Source organism: Stenella coeruleoalba (assembly GCF_951394435.1).
Source record: "Stenella coeruleoalba genome assembly, chromosome: X".
NCBI lineage: Eukaryota > Metazoa > Chordata > Mammalia > Artiodactyla > Delphinidae > Stenella > Stenella coeruleoalba.
In genome coordinates, this window is record NC_137152.1 from 82202800 (window position 1) to 82214876 (window position 12077).

Consider the following 12077-nt stretch of genomic DNA (forward strand, 5'->3'; position numbering starts at 1 on the left):
TGTATATGTGCTTGAAATTGTGCTTGAAAGATTTTTTAATATAAAAAGACTAAAAGGATATCTATTTAGTTTCATATATGCGTTATTCATAGATCTATCAACCTCTCTCTTGCCCCGCCCCTTCCCCCACCCCCAGTTTTCATCAAGGTCTGCTGACTGTCCACACTGTAGAGAAGGCCCCCTGGAAAAAGCAGGTGGTTTAAGCCCCCAAGTATCATACCACTGTAATGGCTTCCCAAACCTTCCACCTGCCTCTCTCCAGGCCACTTTACACACAGCTGCCCATAGTAGTTTCCCTAAAGTGGACCCTGATATAATTACACAAACGCTCTCAGAAGCAATCCACTACCTACCAAGAGAACTTCAAACTCCTTTCCCCAGCTTGCATTCTCTACCCCATGGATCCAGACTACGTTTCCAGTTTTGTCTCCCAAGTGCTCTGTGTTCTGGGCAACCTGCACTGTGGGCTACTCCCTACATTACTCCTGTGTTTGCTGTGTATCTCTTGAACTGGGTGGGGATCGATTTGCACAGACCTTGGCTCTCGCACCTACATGGTGGCATTACATACTTTGATCAACACTTTGGGGGAGAATTGTTATCCTCATTTTAAAGTTGTGGAAACTGAGTCTTGGGGAGAGTGAGAACCAGCCTTGTCTTTGGGAAAGATACTTGATTTACAGAAGTAAGATACCCACTGATAGCTTGGTAGTGATAATAAACTGTATTATTTTGCTCTATAACAAAGAGGAATGGATATGGTGCTAGTAAGTGCCTGATATGGGTAATATTAATTATATTTTTTCCTAGAATTTAAGTGATACCTCTTTTTCTTTTGTAGAACATTTGGAAAATACATTAAAACAGAAAGAGAATAGGAATAAACACCCTGAATCCTACACCCTGAACAACCCATCCCTTTCTAGGATTTGCTGACATCTAGTGGTAGAGCCAAGAATATCAAGTGACCTATAAATGAAGATAGGTCGAGATGGGGTAAAAACATTTCCAGGTTTCCTGAATCCAGTCTGGGTTCTTACCCTGACTTGACATGCACAACTTCCCAATTTTACCACATTTACCCTTTTAGATGATGGAATTCCAGGGATCAAGATTGACTATGTTATAGTTGCTTGGAAGTGACACATGCATGTGGGTGCCAGTTCAACTTCTTTTGATGAGATGAGGAAAGGGAGATAAAAACCCCTACCTTGTGTTAAAGGGCTGAAGTGTAGGACTGACATCATTAGGTTTCCAACGCAGTGATATATAGACAGAAAAGCACAGGCTTCGAAATCACAGATGGAAGTGGGGAATGCAGGTAAGGGATCAAATATTTTAGGAGCACTTTATGTCAGACAGTGTGGTAAAATTATTTGTATTAGAGTTTAATAATGCCTAGGACACATTTCATAATCTCTAGGGTGACCACTGAAATAATAGTAAAAAATGTATAATTAACAAGGTAATAGAGAAGGAAAATAGAATTTAAAAATATTAAGCAATCCAAAAAAGGGCAAGAGAAAAGAGAAAGAACAATATAGAACAGGCAGAACAAATATGGTAGAAATCAAATAGTAAGATGGTAGATTTAAGCCCAAATATACCACAAATTTACAGGTGAACAGCCTAAACATTCCAATCAAAAGACAAAACTTGTCAGACTGGATTAAAAAAATAACTATTTGTTGCTTAGAAAAGATTCACCTTCAATACGAAGCCACAGAAGTTTGAAAGTAAAAGGATGGAAAAAGATATACCATGCAAATATTAACAAAAGAAATCTGATGTAGCCATGGCAACATCAGATAAAGTAGATTTTAAAGCAAGGAGTATCAGTAAAGACAAAAAGGGACATTTCACGTTGTTAACATTTTATTTTATATGTATATATATCCATCTAGAATTTTCCCTGTATGTTTGTATATATGTGTATATACATATGTATTTGAATAAAAAACCCATAATATACATATCATCTTGTTACTTATTTTTACTTAAAAATAATGTATATCATAAATATATTTCCATTGAAAAATTTTAGTTCTGTTATAGTTTTTAAAGACTACACTGTACTCTATTATATGAAAGTATCATGATTTCTTTAACCTATCCCCTACTGGATATTCAAGTTGTTTAGAATCATAGAATTATAAATAACTCTGCAATGAGCATCTTTATGAATACATGTTTGTGCATTTGTTTTCTCATTTCTTTGGGATGCTGTTCCAGAAATTAAATTCTTGGGTTCAAAGGTATACACATTTTAAAAACTTTCTAATACACATATTCATTCAAAAAATTGTACTAGTTTATACTCCAGACAATTATGCAAAGGAGTATTCATTTGTCTACCTGTATACAAATACAGAGAATTATAATTCTGGTGAGAAAACATAATATTTCACTGTTGTTTGAATTTGCAGAATTTAATCACTGGTGAGGTTGACTATTTTTTTTTAAAGTAAGCTTTAGGAGATGTAACAGACAGAAAAGTGCACAAACCATAAATGTACACCTTGATAAATTTTCACAAAATGAAGATATTTGTGTGGCCAGAACCCAGATCAGGAAAGAGAACATTACCAGCACCCCGGAAGCCCCAATGTTATCCCCCTCTAGTCACTAAACCCTCTCTCCCTACCAAGAATAACCATTATTCAGACTTCTAAAAACATAGAGTAGTTTTGCCTGTTTTTGAATTTTATCTAAATAGAATCATCCACTCCATGCTATGTTGTGTCTGCCTTCTTTTCACTCAACTTTATATTTGTGAGATTCATCCATGTGGTTGCATACAGTTTCAATTTGTTCATTATCATTATTGTATAGTTCCATGGCAGAATTGTCATGGGAGATTTTGAACAGACTTCTCTCAGTATAAAATCAGACAAAAATCAATAAGAATACAAAATATTTGAATAGCACAATTAATAATCTTAACATAATCAACAAATATAGAACCCCATACTCTAATACAGCAGAATACACTTTCTTTCTAGGTACGGATGGAACATCTACAAAATCTGACTATGTGAAGGACATAAAAAAAGTCCTGACAAACTCTAAAGATTGAAATAACACAAAATATGTTCTCTGACCATTGTGAAATTAAGCTAGAAATCAATTAAAAATAAATTGGGAATTGTTACATGTTTTGAAATTAAGTAATACATTTCTAAATAACCTATGTGTGTGTCAAAGAAGATATAAAAATGGAAACTAGAAAGTATTTTGAACTGAGCATTAATGAAATTGTGACATATTAGAATTTGTGGGGTGCAAAATCTCAGGAGACCTTTTCTTGGATTAGAAATTGACAAGCTGATTTAAAAATTTATACAGAAAAAACAAAGGGCCTAGGATAGCCAAAACAGCTTAGAAAAAGAACAAAATTGGAGGTCTCACACTACCTGATTTTGAGACTTAAGTATAGTCATCAAAAGAATGTGGTTTTGGTGAAAGGATAGGTTTATAGATCAAAAAAACTGAATAAAGAGTCCAGAAACAGACCCACACATGTGGTCAGTTGATTTTTAGCAAAGGTGCCAAGGTAATTTAGTGGAAAAAGAGTAGTCTTTTTAACAAATGATGCTGAAACAATTGGCAAGCCATATGGAAAAAAAAATAAACCTCACACTTTACACAAAAATTAACTCAAAATGTATCATCTACCTAAATGTAAGGGCTAAAACTATAAAATGTCTAGAAGAAAACGTAATAGAAAACCTTTGTAATCTTGGGTCAGGTAAAAATTTTCTCTAGGACAAAGAGTACAAACCATAATGAAAAAATAAATTGGATTTATCAAAATTAAAAATTACTGCTGTTTGTAAGAGGCTGTTAAGAAAATGAAAAGCCAAATCATAGACTGGGATAAAATATTTTCAAGTCAACATAGCTAATATAATTCTGGCTTGTATCCAGAATATATAAAGAACTCTTACATGTCAATAATAAGAAAAAACAACCCAATTTAAAATTGTGGGCAAAAAATTAGAATAGCCATACCTATTACAATGACTTTAAAAAATTGTAATGGAGCAGGACCCTATGGGGCCTCCCCAGGACATGCCCCACACCTCCATATCTTGTTTGTAGAAAAACTTTAGCCTCCTAGGCCTTCCCCAAGTTCCAAAGAATAAATGTAATCAGAAAAGTGAGAAACTTCAGAAACAAAGGAAAACAGTCAAACAAGACAAAATAATAATAGTTTAGCCATTACACAAAGTCAAGGACCTTTAGTTCCTCCTCAAGGAATGTAGATAATATTCTGAGCCACAACCTTTGAGCTGTTTTGCAGATATTGAAACCCCTACCAGGTGGGAGAAAACTGCATACTGCCTGCAAGCATGTAGACCCCAGATCGGTGGGAACCAGAAGGCTGATGATGTTGACTCCTGATTACCTCATCACCAACCAATAAGAAGAATGTCCACGAGCTGATCGTGCATCCTGCAACCCTCTTCCTCACCCTGTCTTTAAAAATCTTTCCCTGAAATACATCGGGGAGTTTGGGTCTTTTGAGCATTAGCTACCTCGATTCCTTGCTTGGCATCTTGCAATAAACGCTGCACTTTCCTTCACCACAATTGGGAGTGAGTAGATTGACTTTACTGCATGCAGGTGAGTGGACCCAAATTTTGTTCAGTTACAAAATGACAAAACCGAGTACAGGTGAGGATTTGAGCAACTGGAACTGTCACATAATTCTGGTGGGAATGTAAAATTGCACAGCCACTTTGGTAAAACAGTTTTTTAATAGAAAATCAATGATCCCACTCCTAAGTATATACCCAGGGAGGAGTAAACAAAGATTTGTATGAAAACATTTATAGCAGCTTCATTGGTAATGGGCTCAACTTGGAAGCAACTCAAACGTTCATCAACTGGTGAATGGAAAACAGATTGTGCTACATATATACAGTGCAATGCTAAGCCATAGAAAAGACTGAACTATTAATACAAGTAAAAACATATATAAAGCTCAAAAGCACTATCTTAGAAACTCAGACACAAAAGGCTTATTTCACTTATATGGCTTTCTGAAGAAAGCAAAACTGCAAGAACAGAAATCAGATCAGTGGTTTCCAGAGGCTGAGGTTGGGGAGAGAGAATTGGCTATAAAGGGCACAAAGGAAATTTTTAGGGTGATGAAAATATTCTATATCTTGATTGTGATGGTAGTTACATGACTGCATACATTTGTCAAAACTCATAAAACTTTACATCTAAAATAACTGAATTTTACTGTATGTAAATTTTACTTTGATAAACCTGAGCAAACAAACCTGTGAAATTAATAAAGGCTGGAAATAAACCATCAAAACATCTATCTCAAGCAGCTAGGGGAAAAAACTCAATTAAATTAAACTGGGTTAAGCTGGTGATGATATAATTCCTATTTTCTAAAGTTATGTTTTTCCCCTTATGACTGGCATCTGATGATTTAGGCATGTATTGATAATCCTTGCCTAAATCAATTATTTCATTGGGGATCACAAAATGATGATTTTTGAAACCTATCATTCTTATATGCTTATTAGTTAATGTTCTTCTAATCTGAAAGAAAGTGTTTTCCTTCATTAACAGGGCTATTTGGTTACTTGAAATATAGATCTTACTGGAAAGGTAGGCAAATGCTTAATTCCCTTCCTCTAGTGCAACTGATTTCTCCCAAGAATGCTCTGCCTTAGTTTTGCTCAGTCTTAGTTTTGCTCAGTCCAGCAGCTTTAGAAAATTTAAGAAATTCTGTTTCAGTTCAAACTGTTACTTCAGGTGTTATTTTAAAAAAGAACTGGTTTGACTGGATAGTACTAAATTTATAAATTAATTTGAGGAAAAACAGCACAGAATAGTATGTACAATAAGATTCTTGCCTTTAACCAATATACCCTCTTATAGATCCAAGTACATATGGGCATTAAATATATGGTAAAAGTTCTACTTCAAAACAGTGGGAGGAAGGATAGGTTCTTCAATAGATGCTTTTGGGAAGTTGGATATCCATTTGGAAAAAAAATATCAGAGAATTATCTCATGCCAGTTATTAAGTTCCAAATGGATTTTTAAAACATAATAGTATTATACTATTTTTCATAAACTTTAGCTGGGGAGGAAAAAAATCCATAAATGACTCTCTCACACCACACACAAAAATAAATTCAAAATGGATTAAAAGACTTAAATATAAGATCTGAAACCATAAAACTTCTAGAAGAAAACATAGGCAGTAAGCTCTTTGACATCCATATTAGTAATATTTTTATGGATATGTCTCTTCAGGCAAGGGAAACAAAAGCAAAAATAAACAAATGGGACCAAATCAAATGAAAAAGCTTTCGCAGAGCAAAGGAAACAATCAACAATACAAAAAGGCCACCTACTGAATGGGAGAAGATATTTGCAAATGGTATGTAGACAAGGTGTTCATATCCAAAATTTACAAAGAACCCCTACAACTCAACATCAAACATACAACTCGATTAAAAAATGGGCAGAGGATTTGAATATGCATTCTTTTCCCAAAGAAGACATACAGATGACCAACGGGCACATTAAATGGTGCTCACCATCACTAATCATCAGGGAAATGCAATCGAAACCACAATGAGATATCACCTTATACTCATTAGGATGGTTATTATCAAAAAGACAGGAAATACCAAGTGTTGAGGAGGATGTGGAGGAAAGGTAACCCTCATGCACTGTTGGTAGGATTGTAAATTGGTGCAGCCACTATGGAAAATATTATGGAGGTTCCTCAAAAAATTAAAAGTAGAACTATCATATGATCCAGCAATTCCACTCCTGGGTATTTATCCAAAGAAAACAAAAACAGTAAAAGACATATGCACCCCTATGTTCATTGCAGCATTAGTTATAGTAGCCAAGATATGGAAGTAACCTAAGTGATGAATGGAAAAAAGAAGATGTGGCATATATATATATATATATATGATGGAATATTACTCAGTCATTAAAAAGAATGAAATCTTGCCATTTGTGACAACATGGATGGACCTAGAGGGTATTATGCTAAGTGAAATAAGTCAGAGAAAAACAAGTACTGTATGATTTCACTTACATGTAGAATCTGAAAAACTAAACAAATGAACAAACATAAGAAAACAGAAACAAAGTTATAGATACAGAGGTTGTTGCCAGAAGAAAGGAGGGTGGGTGGAGGAAAGTAGGTCAGGGAGATTAAGAGGTAAAAACTTCCAGGTGCAAAATAAATGAGTCACAGTTTTGAAATGTACAGTGTGGGGAATATAGTCAATAACTATGTAATTATTCATTTTAAAATTAAAAATTCCATAAATGAAAAAAACAGTTCATTTGATCACATCAAAATTGAAAACCTTCAGTACGTGGAAAGACAACATAAACAATATCAAAACAAGCTACAAAGTGGGAGAAAATATTTGTAACATAATAAAGAGAGAAACAAGTTCTATCCACACTAAATACAGCTCTTCTGCAAAGACAATAAGATAAAGATAATACAACAGAAAAATAGAAAAAGGATGTGAGCAGGCAATTCATAGAGCTATGTATGTCCAACACACATGTGAACAAATGCACAACCTCACTACTTAAAAGCAAAATGTAATCTACAACACTGCTATACCACTTCTCAGTTTTCCAATTGGCAAAATTTTCAAAGATAAGTTTTGTAGTATTGTTTAATATTATTCAAAATTAAAGAAAACATAAATGTCCATCAGTAGAGGAATAGGTAAATAACCATGCTATAGCCACACTATGGAATACAATACAACAGTTAAAAAGATCCACATTTACTGACATGTAAAGAGCTCCAAGATACATTGATGAGCAAAACCCATCAAGTTGTGAAACATATGTACAATATGATGCCCCCCAACAGTATTTCTGTAGGTACACATATGTGTACTTAATTCATAGAAAAAGGTCTGTTGTGCTATACCCAAACTAATAAGGCAACCCTCTCTGGGGAAGAAATTGGTGTGTACTGAGGTATAGTTTATATGCAATATATCACACGTATCTTAAATGTTCAGTTTTTAGAGTTTTAACAATTGTGTATAACCATGTAACTACCACACAAACCAAGATACAGAATATTTCCATCACGCCAGAAAGATCCCTTGTACCTCTTTCCAGTTAATTCCCCTCTATCTCCCAGACAACCACTTTCTCATTTTTATCATCACAGATTAGTTTTGTTTGTTCTCTGTTTCATATAAATGGAATGCTATAGTACTCCTTTGTGTCTGGCTTCTTTCATTCAGCATACTGCTTTTCAGATTTATCCATCTTGTTGCATGTATCGGTATTTCATTACTTTTTATTACTGAGTGGTATTCTATTGTATATACATACAACAATTTGTTTATCCTTTCTCCTGTCATTTTCTGTTTTAGCCTATTATGAATTAAGCTAATATAAACATTCATGTGCAAGTCTTTGCGTGGACATATGTTTTCATTTTTCTTTACTAAATACTCAGAAGTGAAACTGTTGGTTTGTAGGGTAAGTGAACATTAAACTTTGTAAGAAACTGCAGAAAAGTTCTCCAAAGTGCTTGTACCATTTTACACCCCTAATGGCAATATATTAGAGTTCTGGTTTCTCCATTCTCACCAACATTTGGTGTTGTTAGTCTTTGGCTTTAGCCGTTCTAGTGGGTGCGTGGTGATATCTCATTGTGGTTTCAATTTGCATTTCCCTGATTACTAAAGATGTTGAGGATTGGGTATCTTCTTTTGTGAAGTGTCCATTTAAGTTTGTGCCCAATTTTACGTTGGGTTCTCCTTTTGATTGTTCATTTGTATGTCTTTACATATGCTGGATAAAAGTCCTTTGTCAGATATATGAACTGCATATATAATTTTTTCCAAGTCTGTGGCTTGCATATTCATTTTGTTAATAATGTGTACAGATGAACAGAAAATTTATATTTTGATAAAGTCTACCTTTCTCTTTTATTATTAATGCTTCTTGTATCCTGTCCAAGACATCTTTGCCTACTCCAAGGTAATGAATATGTTCCTCTACGTTTTCTGCTAGAAATCTTACAACTTTGGCTTGTATTTTTAGTGGAAAAGTTTAAAAAGTAAAGCTTTTACTTTTAGCTAGGAACGTGGAAAGAGGCAATGGTTCCTCTGAAGGAGGCGATGTGGAACAGGCTATCACCTTCATTGGTTATTGAACAGGCTATCACCTTCGTTGGTTATTGAACAGGCTATCACCTTCATTGGTCTATTCAGGTTTTCTACTTCTTGAGCCAATTTTGATAACTTATATGATCCATTTTGTCTGAAATTCAAATTCAGTGGTAAAAAATTATGATTTGCTTTTAGAGGGAATGAATATTGGAAATCAAGACTTACTTTAGGAGACGGATCCAAAAAAATATTGCTGTGATTTATGTCAAAGAGTGTTCTGCTTATGTTTTCCTCTAGGAGTTTTATAGTATCCAGTCTTACATTTAGGTCTTTAATCCATTTTGAGTTTATTTTTGTATATGGTGTTAGAGAATGTTCTAATTTCATTCTTTTACATGTAGCTGTCCAGTTTTTCCAGCACCACTTTTTAAAAAAATTAGTTAATTAATTAATTTATTTTTGGCTGTGTTGGGTCTGCGTTGCTGTGCATGGGCTTTCTCTAATTGTGGCGAGCAGGGGCTACTCTTCGTTGTGGTGTGCGGGCTTCTCATTGCAGTGGCTTCTTTTGTTGAGGAGCACGGGCTCTAGGCACGCGGGCTTCAGTAGTTGTGGCTTGAGGGCTCTAGAGTGCAGGCTCAGTAGTTGTGGCACACGGGTTTAGTTGCTCCGCAGCATGTGGGATCTTCCCGGACCAGGGCTCGAACCCGTGTCCCCTGCATTAAAAGGCGGATTCTTAACCACTGTGCCACCAGGCAAGCTCCAGCACCACTTATTGAAGAGACCCATTTATATATTTTAATAAGACATGTATGTGTAATGTATAGAAAAGCATTTAACACAGAAAATTTATAAAAAGGGGAGGTAACTGTGCTTTGATGAGGACAGTGGTGTTAAAGCTGTACTAGTGCTTTTTCTGGGTTTGAATCTTATACTAGAATGTATTCTTGCAGAATTTCCATGCAATTACAAATAAACAAATAGTTTAATAGAAAATAAGCAAACAGTAAAATACCTTAAGTATCTTTCCATCAGGATACGTAGATCTAAATCTTTTTATCAGCCGTATTGCATAAATTTAACCTAATTTATTTAATGTTTTCCCTATTGATGGACTTTTTATGTTGCTTCGGTTGTTTTAACCTTTGCAAGCACTGCAATAGATATCCTAGTATATGAATCTTTGTGAAACTGTGTAAGTATCAGGCTGGCTAAACTCCTAGGAATAGAATTGCTCAGTCAAAGAATTTGTGGGATATTATATTTATCATATAATAGATTTTGCCAAATAGCTCTCTGTAAAACTGTTGCATCACAGTATCTGCTTCCAACAGAGCGTGGGAGTGCCCATTTCCCCATAAACCAGTCAATAACATTATCAAATTTCTAAATTTTGGCACTCCTAAATGAAACATGGCAACACATAGTTGTTTCGATCTGCATTTCTTTGAAGTTGAGCTTTTCTTCATATGTTTATCCGTCATTGGTATTTCTTTTCTGCAAACAAATCCATTTGCATCTTTGGCATGCTTTCTATTGGCTTACCATTTTATTAATGATTTGTAAGAGTTTTTAGATTATTACAAATAAGCTGTTTGACATCCTATCCTCATGAGTTTGTGTTTTTAAGTTTACTAAAATTTTAAATGTCTTCATAATCAATTTCTAAATGTTTCCCTCTGATGAGGATAAATTGGTCACAGTCGATTGAGTTCTGAAAAGCCATTAGTAAGGGTCTAAGGCACTCTGGGCTTCCTGTTTCACCTCCTAGAGGGGCCTCCCCCACACAGGGGCCCCTCAGGCAGGGAGCTTCCTGCTGGGGTGTCAGATTTCAACCTAAGAAAGAGGCTGCCTGAAGGGTCTATATTTAGAGTATGACTCCCCAGCAGGGGCAGCTGGATGTCTGGGGACTAAGTTATGCATACTTTGTCCCTGAGTTCTGGGATTATTCTGAGGGGTTTGTATGGGTGGTGCAGTGAAACTGTAACAGAAGGCAGGGACTTCCCCCTGGCGACTGCTTGGGATCCTGTAAACTGGTTTTTGTGAGAGAAAAATGACATGGATTTCAGGAGTATTGCCCACAGATCCATAGTCAGCCACAGACCTTACCCCCTATCTCTACTGAAAGATGCTGAACACTGTATGCCCCCGCTGCTAGGGTTAGGGTTAGGTCCCAGCTGCTATGGGGACATACAGTGCATGAATGGCAGATAGTGGAGATATCTCACCAGTGTCATGATCTAATGAAAATCCACCTGTTAAGCTTCATTTCCATTAGTGGGATAGCACAGTTGGTCCTTTCCTGGGTGTGATGAGACTGATTTGATCACACGCTTATGTAAAATCCCAATAAAACTCCTTGAGTGGAAAACAGGTTAATCTGGGAAGTCACTAGTTTTCAGGCGCTGGGTTCATCAGGAGTGGGGTCTCCATTCCATCACCCAGGAGTCATCTATGAAGAAGTTCTCAGACACCTGACACAAGATCATCAATAAATTCAACCAGAACTTCGAAAAGTTGTAAATCGCTTGTGTAAAATTGCCAAGATTGGTCTTTCCAAAGATGAATTTATAGGTCACATTGAAAACCTATTGGTTTTGTTCAGGAAAATTTTATATTTAAAATGTTAATAATTACCAGTCTGTTTTGAAAGCTGTGAAATAATTTATAGCAATTCGAAAACATTCTTAATGTGGCACAAAATAACGTCAACAAATGGATGAGTCTTTTGTTATTTTTACAACCTAATTTGTAAATGTCAAACGAAAATGGCTTGACGCCATTTCCCCATTACAAAAACAATGAATGTGACGTTAAAAGGGAAAAAAAAGGAACATAAAAAAGAAAGTTAAACCTCTCCTTGCACTCTCTGCTCCCCTTCCTGACACCTCTTCCCTAGCCCATTTTGGTGCAGCAACGTATCCAATG